The 10,874-nt window shown below is 42.4% G+C and overlaps 1 pseudogene; it reads right to left on the bottom strand.

Annotated features, from left to right (window-relative positions):
• Window positions 1–5,999: 5,999 nt before the first annotated feature.
• LOC137768506 (katanin p60 ATPase-containing subunit A-like 1) lies at window positions 6,000–7,463 on the bottom strand (annotated as a pseudogene).
• Between the last annotated feature and the right edge of the window lie 3,411 nt (window positions 7,464–10,874).

Genomic DNA, 10,874 nt, shown 5'->3' with positions numbered 1-10,874 from the left:
AAGGCATCCTGCATCATAATTCCTGTCATGATTGAGTTGCACTTGTCCTGTGTGGGTGGACATCATAAACGCTATCTCAGCATCACCCTGCAGAGCTGAGAAATGAGGCAGTTGCTTAGGATAAGAGGAAGAAATGGAACATCAGCAAAATTGAAAAATTATTTTATGTCTTTTTCCTATTGTTTGGTAAAAACCAATGTATTTGAATGACTCTTCCAGTGCTTACTAATGTTAGTTCGAATGGGATGTAATATTTGTTAAGTTAACACTTTAAAATCAGAATCAGGATATTATTTGAATTTTGAAGCCTCTCTCCTGTCTGTGGCTTATAGCAAGTTAATTCCAGCTGCAGTGATAAAACTTAAAACTCATTACGTACAATGAAGCAACACCTGAAAATAGTTTTATAAAACTTAGATTTCTGTTAAACTGTGGAAGCGACTCACCAATCTGGAAAACTAGCTATTTCTGATTGTTTAAATGATGATTTATAACGTATAATGAAGATAATCTAGGGCTTTTTAGTGTAAGTTAATAGTAACGGAGCACATGTCCTCATCTGCGTTACACAACATGCCTTCAAGTTTTGCCTCTCAAGAGTTTAACATGCATCCTTCGGCCTCTCACTGTCCGGGGTCAGATATCACGGTCGTCCTGAGGAGGATGCATGGGCAGGGCCTGTCCCATCAGAGCAGTATGGACTCTGAGGAGGTTGAGCGACCTGCCCTGCGCCACACAGCTGGCGGCAGGGGTGGGATTCGAATACAGGAATTCTGATTTCCCTTTCCCTCACTTCTGCTACGTGACCAGAATAAAGAATAATACATTTCAGAGTTAACAGTCACCAACCATTTTGGGAATCTGGAGAGAACGTCTTAGTTTTTTTTGTTTTTTTTAACGTCTTTATTGGAGTATAATTGCTTTACATTGTTGTGTTAGTTTCTGCTTTATAACAAAGTAAATCAGCTGTACATATACATATATCCCCATATCCCCTCCCTCTTGTGTCTCCCTCCCACCCTCCCTATCCCACCCCTCTAGGTGGTCACAAAGCACAGAGCTGATCTCCCTGTGCTATGCGGCTGCTTCCCACTAGCTATTTATTTTACACTTGGTAGTGTATATATGTCCATGCCACTCTCTCACTTCGTCCCAGCTTACCCTTCCCCCTCCCCGTGTCCTCAAGTCCATTCTCTACGTCTGCATCTTTATTCCTGTCGTGCCCTTAGGTTCTTCAGAACCCTTTTTTTTTTTTTTTGAATTCCATATATATGTGTTAGCATATGGTATTTGTTTTTCTCTTTCTGACTTACTTCACTCTGTATGACAGACTCTGGGTCCATCCATCTCACTACAAATAACTCAATTTCGTTTCTTTTTATGGCTGAGTAATATTCCATTGTATATATGTGCCACATCTTCTTTATCCATTCATCCAATGATGGACACTTAGGTTGCTTCCATGTCCTGGCTATTGTAAATAGAGCTGCAGTGAACATTATGGTACATGACTCTTTTTGAATTATGGTTTTCTCAGGGTATATGCCCAGTATTGGGATTGCTGGGTCGTATGGTAGTTCTATTTGTAGTTTTTTCAGGAACCTCCATACTGTTCTCCATAGTGGCTGTATCAATTTACATTCCCACCAACAGTGCAAGAGGGTTCCCTTTTCTCCACACCCTCTCCAGCATTTATTGTTTGTAGATTTTTTGATGATGGCCATTCTGACAAGTGTGAGGTGATACCTCATTGTAGTTTTGATTTGCATTTCTCTAATGATTAGTGATGTTGAGCATCCTTTCATGTGTTTGTTGGCAATCTGTATATCTTCTTTGGAGAAATGTCTGTTTAGGTCATCTGCCCATTTTTGGATTGGGTTGTTTGTTTTTTTGATACTGAGCTGCATGAGCCGCTTGTATATTTTGGAGAATCCTTTGTCCGTTGCTTCATTTGCAAATATTTTCTTCCATTCTGAGGGTTGTCTTTTTGTCTTGTTTATGGTTTCCTTTGCTGGGCAAAAGCTTTTAAGTTTCATTAGGTCCCATTTGTTTATTTTTGTTTTATTTCCATTTCTCTAGGAGGTGGGTCAAAAAGGATCTTGCTGTGATTTATGTCATAGAATGAAGAACGTCTTAGTTTTAAGATAAAGCAAGTTTGCATGCAATTTTTAAAATGTCATAAAACCAGATATAATTTCCCTCAGCTCTGCATAGTGTTCATTTAAGGAGACCTGATTTGGACGGTTTTATGGATGGCTCAAGGTTTTCTCTGCATGGATGTGGCCAAAGGGGGCCTTCCTTGGAGTGGCGAAGCCGGGTCTCCTTCTGACTGTCAGCAAGACTTGCGGCTCAGTGTCTGCCTCGGCCGCTGCTCCCACAGAGCTGCTGAGTGAGGGTGGCCCTTCCTCCCATGGGGGAGCTAGCAGACGTGGCGACCTGGGGAGACAACGGTGCTGCTGTACTGAACAGGTATCCCAGGGCAGAATTTCACTAGGTCAGGAAATAGCAGTTTAGTTCGTTTAGAGGAAAGAATATAATTTGAGAAATTAACTTATTTCAAGACTGACATCTCCAGATGTTGAGGTCTCTCTTTAAACCGCTCTCTGGGTTTTAGAGACATGCTTTGGCTGGCTGTGATTGTGGAAGGAGCTGCCGTGTGGAGGGCTGTCCTGGGTGGTCCTGCTCAGGCCCATGTTGCTTTGGGAACCTGTCTGGGCTAAGTTTGGGGGCCATCCTGTACTGGGTCCTGGATGTCTAAGAATCCAAGTGCCTCGTCCTCCTCCCTACGGGGACCACCTGCCCACCGTGATCCCCAGGGCCTGGTGGAGGCGGCCTGGAACGTGGCCTCAGCATCAGTCCTGGGCTGGAATTCTGGCTCTGCCCCAGGAGCGGGAGGTGCTTGATGGCTTTGTGTCCTTGGCGGATGCTGTCGGATGAGCAGAGCATCGTTTTGAAGAGATGCGGTTGTGTCCCTTTACGTGGATTCTAGTGGGGGTTCAAAAGGAAGCTTGGGCATTTCTGTGTTTTTACAGCTCCTTCTCAGTGCAGGGGGCAAGAACCACCTGTTGTGAGGTGATCAGGGAGATACGTCATCCCCTCAGACACCGCTGTGGGAGTGTGACTTGATAGCACGTTTTTTGGAGTCCAGTTTGGCATTTACTATATATGGAAAGCCTTAAAATGGTATGTACCCTTTGACTCAGTACTCATTAAATACTCCTTATAGGAATTTACATACATATTCACATATTCAAAGGTGTTTTATACTCTTATACTGAAAAAAACATGAAATAGGGGATTGGTTAAACAGTCTATATTTCATACTCTGAAAGTAATGTTACAGGGACTTCCCTGGCGGTCCAGTGGTTAAGACTCTGCACGTCCAATGCTGGAGACGTGGGCTTGGTCCCTGGTCGGGAACTAAGATCCCATATGCCACGCAGTGTGACCAAAAAAATAAAAGTAATGTTACAGAAGAAAATATACCGATATGGCAAAATGTTTATGACTTAAAGTTACAAAAGCAGACCAGGCATTAGTGTGTACCATCTGATCCCAGTTTGAAGAATAATAATGTACATGTGTATGTATGAGAAAAAGATTGGGAAGATAGGCACCAGTATTTAAACTTGGTTATTTCTGGATGTTTTATTTCAATTTTTGTAAATTAAGTATTTTCTAAAACCTTTATAATCTGCTTTATGACAAAAACATTTTTAAGGGACTGAGTAATAATATTTATTATTTGAATGCAGTGCATAATCAACTGGCAGTTACAGTTTCCTGAATATTGGACTTTAATTTTCACGGCACATCCTTATTCACAAGTAGAAAACTAAACTTTTGTTTGTCATGTTGAAATTACCACGGGTTTGAAATACTGAGTCTGGATCAATACGGTAAGATCGCATCACAGAATAACTTCTTTTGGTGGGCCCATCACGCATGAGGCTGAGTCAGTGTATGTAACAAAGTCTTTGTAAGACAATTCAAGTTCCAGGCCAGGGGATGTGGGGAGACAGTCTCCTGATGACATGAAAGAAGACCCCAGGGATAGCAGGGGAATAGGAGCCGCCCTGCTGAGAGCCGGGCCTCTCTGTTGTTGCTGTCCCCGGAGTGAGCCGTGTTCTGACCATGCTCAACACGGAGGGAGCCCTGTGTCCCCAGCCCGGGCCTGGGGGAGACGCCGGCCCTTCCCAGCATCCGCGTCCTGGTCTTTTTAGAGAACAGCCTCTGGAGCAGTGACTGACGCGCTCCCCCCGGTGGCGTTTAGAGGAAGTGCAGCTCTCGGCACTTTTCCAACCTGGGGATCTGGTCAGAACACGAGAAACGGGACTGTACCTGTCGGTCTGCTGCTACCCAGCTCTGTGAGGACAGCCCTGTGTTTAAACGGCTTCAACATTTAGGCGCTTGGAAAGCACCTAGGAGCCTTCCTTAGGGAGGGAAACCTTCCTTAGGGCGAGGAACCGCAGGTCGGGCTTTCTGGGTGGAAGAGAAGACGAGGAGTGGGCAGTGACGTCCCGACTGGGCCTGGGGCTCGGCAGAGGGGCGGGGGGAGGCGGGGCACGGGGCCTCCCTCCCCCTCCCCCCGGGGAGCCGAGCCCCTTCTGTGCAGGCTTCCGCAGCAGCCCTGACTCGGGGCTTCACCGTTTCCGGGGCAGGCGGTCCTCCCAAATCAAGAACGTCATGCTCAGCGTGACGTGGGGCGTTCCCGGTGCCGCAGGCCAACCTCCTTTCACACCAGGCGCGTCTGAAGCGACCCGGAAACTGGTGGCTCAATTTCCGCTCCGGCCACCTGCCGGACCGTGGCCTCGTCCTGAATCTGCGCGACAAGCGGAGTGTTTGACTTGCATCACATGGTTAGGTTGATTTAAATGCGAAGGTTTCTAGAGACGATTTTATTCATATTTTATGATATTAGTTACATCAAATAATGTATTTGGTGTGGCTTTAGATGTGGGTTTGGTTTTTCTGAGTCCTTAAGTTGTAAAGTTAAGTGTTAATTTGGTATCTTTTTTGTTTTTTAACGTAGGCATTTAAAGCTATACATTTCCCTCAGCACTGCTTTTTCTGCATCCCCTAAGTAAGTTTTGGTACGTAGTGTTTTCATTGTCGTTCATTTCCAAGTATTTTCTAGTTTCTCTTTACTTCCCCCCACCCTTTTTTTTAGAATACGAAAGCGTTTATTTAGCATACCAAAGGCAAATCCAGCAAAAAACAGTGTTGAAGCTGAGAAAAATAAAAGGTTTATGCATTGAGCATATTGAAAGAAAAGTGAAAACAAACTCAGAAGTCTTAGAATGAAGAAAAGCATCTTATGCAAACACGATGTTCTTCCCACCCTTCCAACATGAAATATTGCCAGCAAAAAATACTAAAGACCGGAGAAAGCCATCCAGCAAAAATGATTCAAAAACCACAAAGCATGAGGCTATTCCCCCATAAAGCTCAATAAATGATTAAATAGCTAATAGAAGAAATGGTGAGGGAAGGGAAGGTAAAAATTATATGATAGACTGTAAGCATTGAATTCTAAAGGTTTAACTAGCAGATTCATTAGTTAATCCAAAACCATCATTCTTAACAAATAATGGATCGGACACCAACCCAGTTTTGATGTTAAAAGTCAACAGATATAGGTCCCTCGTGTTTAGAGCAAGGAATAGAAAAAAAAAACCAAAACCAACAAATGCCAGTGAGAAACAGAGGTTCTTCTGAATCTTCTGTAAACAAGTGTCTGCAGTAGCACACTGGTCGCTTTCTTCAGGCCTTGATGCTCTGGTTTGGGTGTGCAGTTGTAATGCATGGGTATGTGGATATGAGGCTCTCTATGTAAGATTTTCTTATTAGCTTTGTGGTTATATTCTTTGTGGTTTTAAATTTTTCCCCTTTAAGAGAAAATCTCTCCAAGGAAAAGTTCCAAACCTGCTTTTTAAAAAAATTGCTGGAATTTCTTCATTTTATAAACAAAAATACCAGAAATGAAGGCTGACAGAAATTCAAGCAGATCCAAATTCAACCATCCACTTTTCATACTTCTCCAAATTCTGCAGCAGAGACAGACTTCGCAATTTTCTTAAGAGCCAATTCAAAATCTCCTTTGGTAACAGGCATCTGAAGTTCCTCTTTAGAAAGTGCAGAGATCTCTTCTGGACTTAGGCCGTTCACCGTCTCGTTGCCATTAAAGAGGCGTCCCTGGAAACCTTAGTTATATCAGCACCAGAATAGCCCTCAGTCTTACTCTGCTGTATCTTCCAGTTAAATATCAGGATCCAATCAACCTCACGAAGATTGATTTTCAGAAGCTCAGTTCTTCCTTTTGCTGTTGGGAGAGGTATATATATCCTTTTTCCTAATCTCCTTCACAAAGCTTCATCAGTGTCCCATGGGAACATAGTAGCAGCCAATACCATAACCATTTTGGGAGGACTGCCATTCTCTAAAGCTCCTGCAACTCCATCCATCTGAATGAGTAGCTCAGATGTGACTGCAAGTTGCCTCGTGTTCATCAGAGGTTCCTCTTCGACTGCAGATAGAATCTGTCTCATCAGTGAAGATCGTGGTGGGGACATACAATCTAGCCATTTCAAACAACAGACAGATTAGCTTCTCAGGCCCCCCTATGGATTTAGAGGTCAGTGTGGAGGAGGGCGCTGTTGAAGGGTGTTGTGTCACATTCAGTGGTGCAGCTTCAGCCAGTGTGGTCTTGCCAGTGCCTGGGGGCCCAAGCATCAGCACACCCTTCCATGGCCTTCTGGTCCTTTGAGAAAGTCAGGCATCCACACAGGAAGAACAGCAGCTTCCCTTAGCAACCTCTTCACTTCTTCTAGGTCTGCTGTGTCGTCCCACAGGGTTCCTGCTAGGATTCCTGGAGACGATGTCTCGCCGAGGACTTCCACCAGATCCTTATCATATGCAGCACCATCGAATTTTGGAATTTCACCATCACTTGCACCGCCTTGCATATTTTTCCTTCCCTTGTCATCTCTCCTTCTTGTCTACAATCCTTGCCCCTTCTCGTAGAGGGTTTTTCACTCTTTGATATAGGAAGTGCTCAGCCTACAGCTCCCTGGGCTCCTCCTCCCGGCATTTCTTTGCTCAGAGGTCTTCTCGATTGGGACGCCTTATCTGAGGTGGAGTTCTGTGTTCTGCATGTACAGGGGGCGGCCAAGCAGCAGGATCTCTAAATGGCTCCTCTTGACAGGACACAGGGAAATCTGGGGCCTGTCGATTTTAAAACTTTCCAAAGTGCTGACAATACTTTTAACTTGTTCATATTCTTCCAATAATTCCTGTTGAACCTGCTGCCATTGGCCTTTGACAGCTGGGTCTCCGATTGACTGACAATGTCTCTGAATTTGCTGTTATCACCCCTAGTAATATACCACTGATGAGTCATAATTTCCAAGAAGTGCATAGTCTCTTCCTTTCTTTGCATTGTCACGAATCTCACCCAAATTCATCTTTCAGAGACCTAGGTGCTGCAGGTCAGCCGACCACTTTGCTGTGGTCCAGGTGGGGTGGGAGTCTAGTTTCTCTTGATTTTTCCTCTGACCTGGTTGTTCTAGAGTGTGTTGGATAATTTCTGTATATTTGTGAATTTTCCATTTTTCCTTCTGCTAATGAATTCTAACTTCATCTGTTGCATTCAGAGAAGATACTTTATATGATACTTATCTTTTAAAATCCATTGAGATTTAATTCATGGCCTAAGATGTGGACTGTCTTGGGGAATGTCCCATGTCCTCTTGAAAAGTGTGAGTTCTGTTGCTGAGTAGATTGTTCTCCTGTATAGTTGGTCTAGTTGATTTATTATATTAAGTCCTCTATTCCCTCACCTATATTCTGTCTGGTTTTCTATCCATTATTGAGAGTTGGGTGTAGAAATCTCCAACCATTATTGTAGAACTCTCTCTCCTTCAGGTCTGTCATTTTTTGCTTTGTGTATTTTGAGTGTTTGTGATTAGGTACATAAATGTTTATAATTGTTATATGTTCCTGCTGTATGAACCATTTATTAATATAATGCTTTTATTTTTCTCTTTTAAACCTTTTTGATTTAATATCATTTTGTCTGGTATCAGTACCGTTACTCCTGCTCTCTTTTGCTTTTGATTTGCATTGATTGTCTTTTTCCATTGTTTAATTTTCAGCCAATTTTGTGTCTTTTGATCTGAAGTGAGTCTCTTGTAGACAGCATATAGTTAAATCATGTTTTAAAATCTATTAGTTAAAGTTCATTTACAGTAATCACTGATATGGAGGGACTTCTGTCATTTTGCTGTTTGTTTTCTATATGCCTTTTAGCTTTTTTGTCTCACATTTCCTGAATTACTATCTTCTTTTGTGTTTAGTTGCTTTTTCCTTTTTCTTTTCTTTCTTTCTTTTTTTATTTTTGTGGTTACCACTAGGAGGATACATTTAACATCCAGATTAACCATTTTAATTGCTGCATGATATTCAAATAGGTAAACACTATACTCGTGATTGTCATCATTCAGATATTTTTAGTTAATGAAATTTACTTTTCTCTCTTTTTCTTTTTTCTTTTGTCCTACCCAGTTGTGTGGAGGTTTCCTTGCCCTTTCTGAAGCCTGAGGCCTTCTGCCAGGTCTCAATAGATGTTCTGTGAGAGTCGTTCCACGTGTGGATGTAGTTTTGATGTATTTATGGGAGGTGGTGAGCTCCACGTCCTACTCCTCGGCCACCTTGATCGTTCTCCAGTAAAATTTATTTTTGGCTGCGCTGGGTCTTCGTTGCAGCACATGGGGGCTTCTCTCTTGTTGTGGCGCGCAGGCTCTAGAGCGTGCAGGCTCAGTAGTTGCACCATGCTGGCTTCTCTAGTTGTGGTGCTCGGGCTTAGTTGCCCCATGGCCTGTGGGATCTTAGCTCCCCGACCAAGGATCGAACCAGAGTCCCCTGCATTGGAAGGTGGATTCTCGACCACTGGACCACAAGGGAAGTCCCATAAAATTTACTTTTTTAGAGCAGTTTTAGATTTACATAGAAATTGAATGGAAAGCACAGAGGGTTCCCATGTATTCCCTTCCCCACTCCAGCTTCTGTGCTATTAATATCTTGTATTAGTGTGGTACATTTGTTACAGTCAGTAAACTAATACAGAAACATTATTATTTAAAATCTGCAGTTTACATATTAGGGTTCACTCTTTGTATTGTACATTATATGGGTTTTGACAAATGTATGGTGACATGATATGTGTCTACCACTACAGAGTAGTTTCACTGTCTGCAAATACCTTTCCTGTGCACCACCTGTTCATCCCTTCCTTCCCCTGGACCTCTGGTCACCACTAATCTTTTTACTGTCTCCATAGCTTTCCCTTTTCCACAATGTCATATAGTTAGAATCTTATGCAGCCATTTCAGATGGGCTTTTCTGACTTACTAATACGCATTTAAGGTTCCTCCATGTTTGTTTTTTTTTTAAACATCTTTATTGAAGTATAATTGCCTTACAATGGTGTGTTAGCTTCTGCTTTATAACAAAGTGAATCAGTTATACATATACAATATGTTCCCATTTCTCTTCCCTCTTGCATCTCCCTCCCTCCCACCCTCCCCATCCCACCCCTCTAGGTGGTCACAAAGCACCGAGCTGATCTCCCTGTGCTATGCGGCTGCTTCCCACTAGCTATCTATTTTACATTTGGTAGTGTATATATGTCCATGACACTCTCTTACCCTGTCACATCTCACCCCTCCCCCTCCCCATATCCTCAAGTCCATTCTCTGGTAGGTCTGTGTCTTTATTCCCGTCTTGCCACTAGGTTCTTCATGGCCTTTTTTTTTTTTTCCTTAGATTCCGTATATATGTGTTAGCATACTGTATTTGTTTTTCTCTTTCTGACTTACTTCACTCTGTATGACAGACTCTAACTCCATCCACCTCATTACAAATACCTCCATTTCATTTCTTTTTATGGCTGAGTAATATTCCATTGTATATATGTGCCACATCTTCTTTATCCATTCATCTGTCGATGGACATTTAGGTTGCTTCCATGTCCTGGCTATTGTAAATAGAGCTGCAATGAACATTTTGGTACATGACTCTTTTTGACCTATGGTTTTCTCAGGGTATATGCCCAGTAGTGGGATTGCTGGGTCGTATGGTAGTTCTATTTGTAGTTTTTTAAGGAACCTCCATACTGTTCTCCATAGTGGCTGTATCAATTTACATTCCCACCAACAGTGCAAGAGTGTTCCCTTTCCTCCACACCCTCTCCAGCATTTATTGTTTCTAGATTTTTTGATGATGGCCATTCTGACCGGTGTGAGATGATATCTCATTGTAGTTTTGATTTGCATTTCTCTAATGATTAATGATGTTGAGCATTCTTTCATGTGTCTGTAGGCCATCTGTATATCTTCTTTGGAGAAATGTCTATTTAGGTCTTCTGCCCATTTTTGGATTGGGTTGTTCGTTTTTTTGTTATTGAGCTGCATGAGCTGCTTGTAAATCTTGGAGATTAATCCTTTGTCAGTTGCTTCATTTGCAAATATTTTCTCCCATTCTGATGGTTGTCTTTTTGTCTTGTTTATGGTTTCCTTTGCTGTGCAAAAGCTTTTAAGTTTCATTAGGTCCCATTTGTTTATTTGTGTTCTTATTTCCATTTCTCTGGGAGCTGGGTCAAAAAGAATCTTGCTGTGATGTATGTCATAGAGTGTTCTGCCTATGTTTTCCTCTAAGAGTTTGATAGTGTCTGCCCTTACACTTAGGTCTTTAATCCATTTTGAGTTTATTTTTGTGCATGGTGTCAGGGAGTGTTCTAATTTCATACTTTTACATGTAGCTGTCCAATTTTCCCAGCACCACTTATTGAAGAGGCTGTCTTTTCTCCACTGTATATG

Source organism: Eschrichtius robustus, chromosome 8 (assembly GCF_028021215.1).
Source record: "Eschrichtius robustus isolate mEscRob2 chromosome 8, mEscRob2.pri, whole genome shotgun sequence".
Taxonomy (NCBI): Eukaryota; Metazoa; Chordata; class Mammalia; order Artiodactyla; family Eschrichtiidae; genus Eschrichtius; species Eschrichtius robustus.
This window is presented reverse-complemented; position numbering and strand designations above follow the sequence as displayed.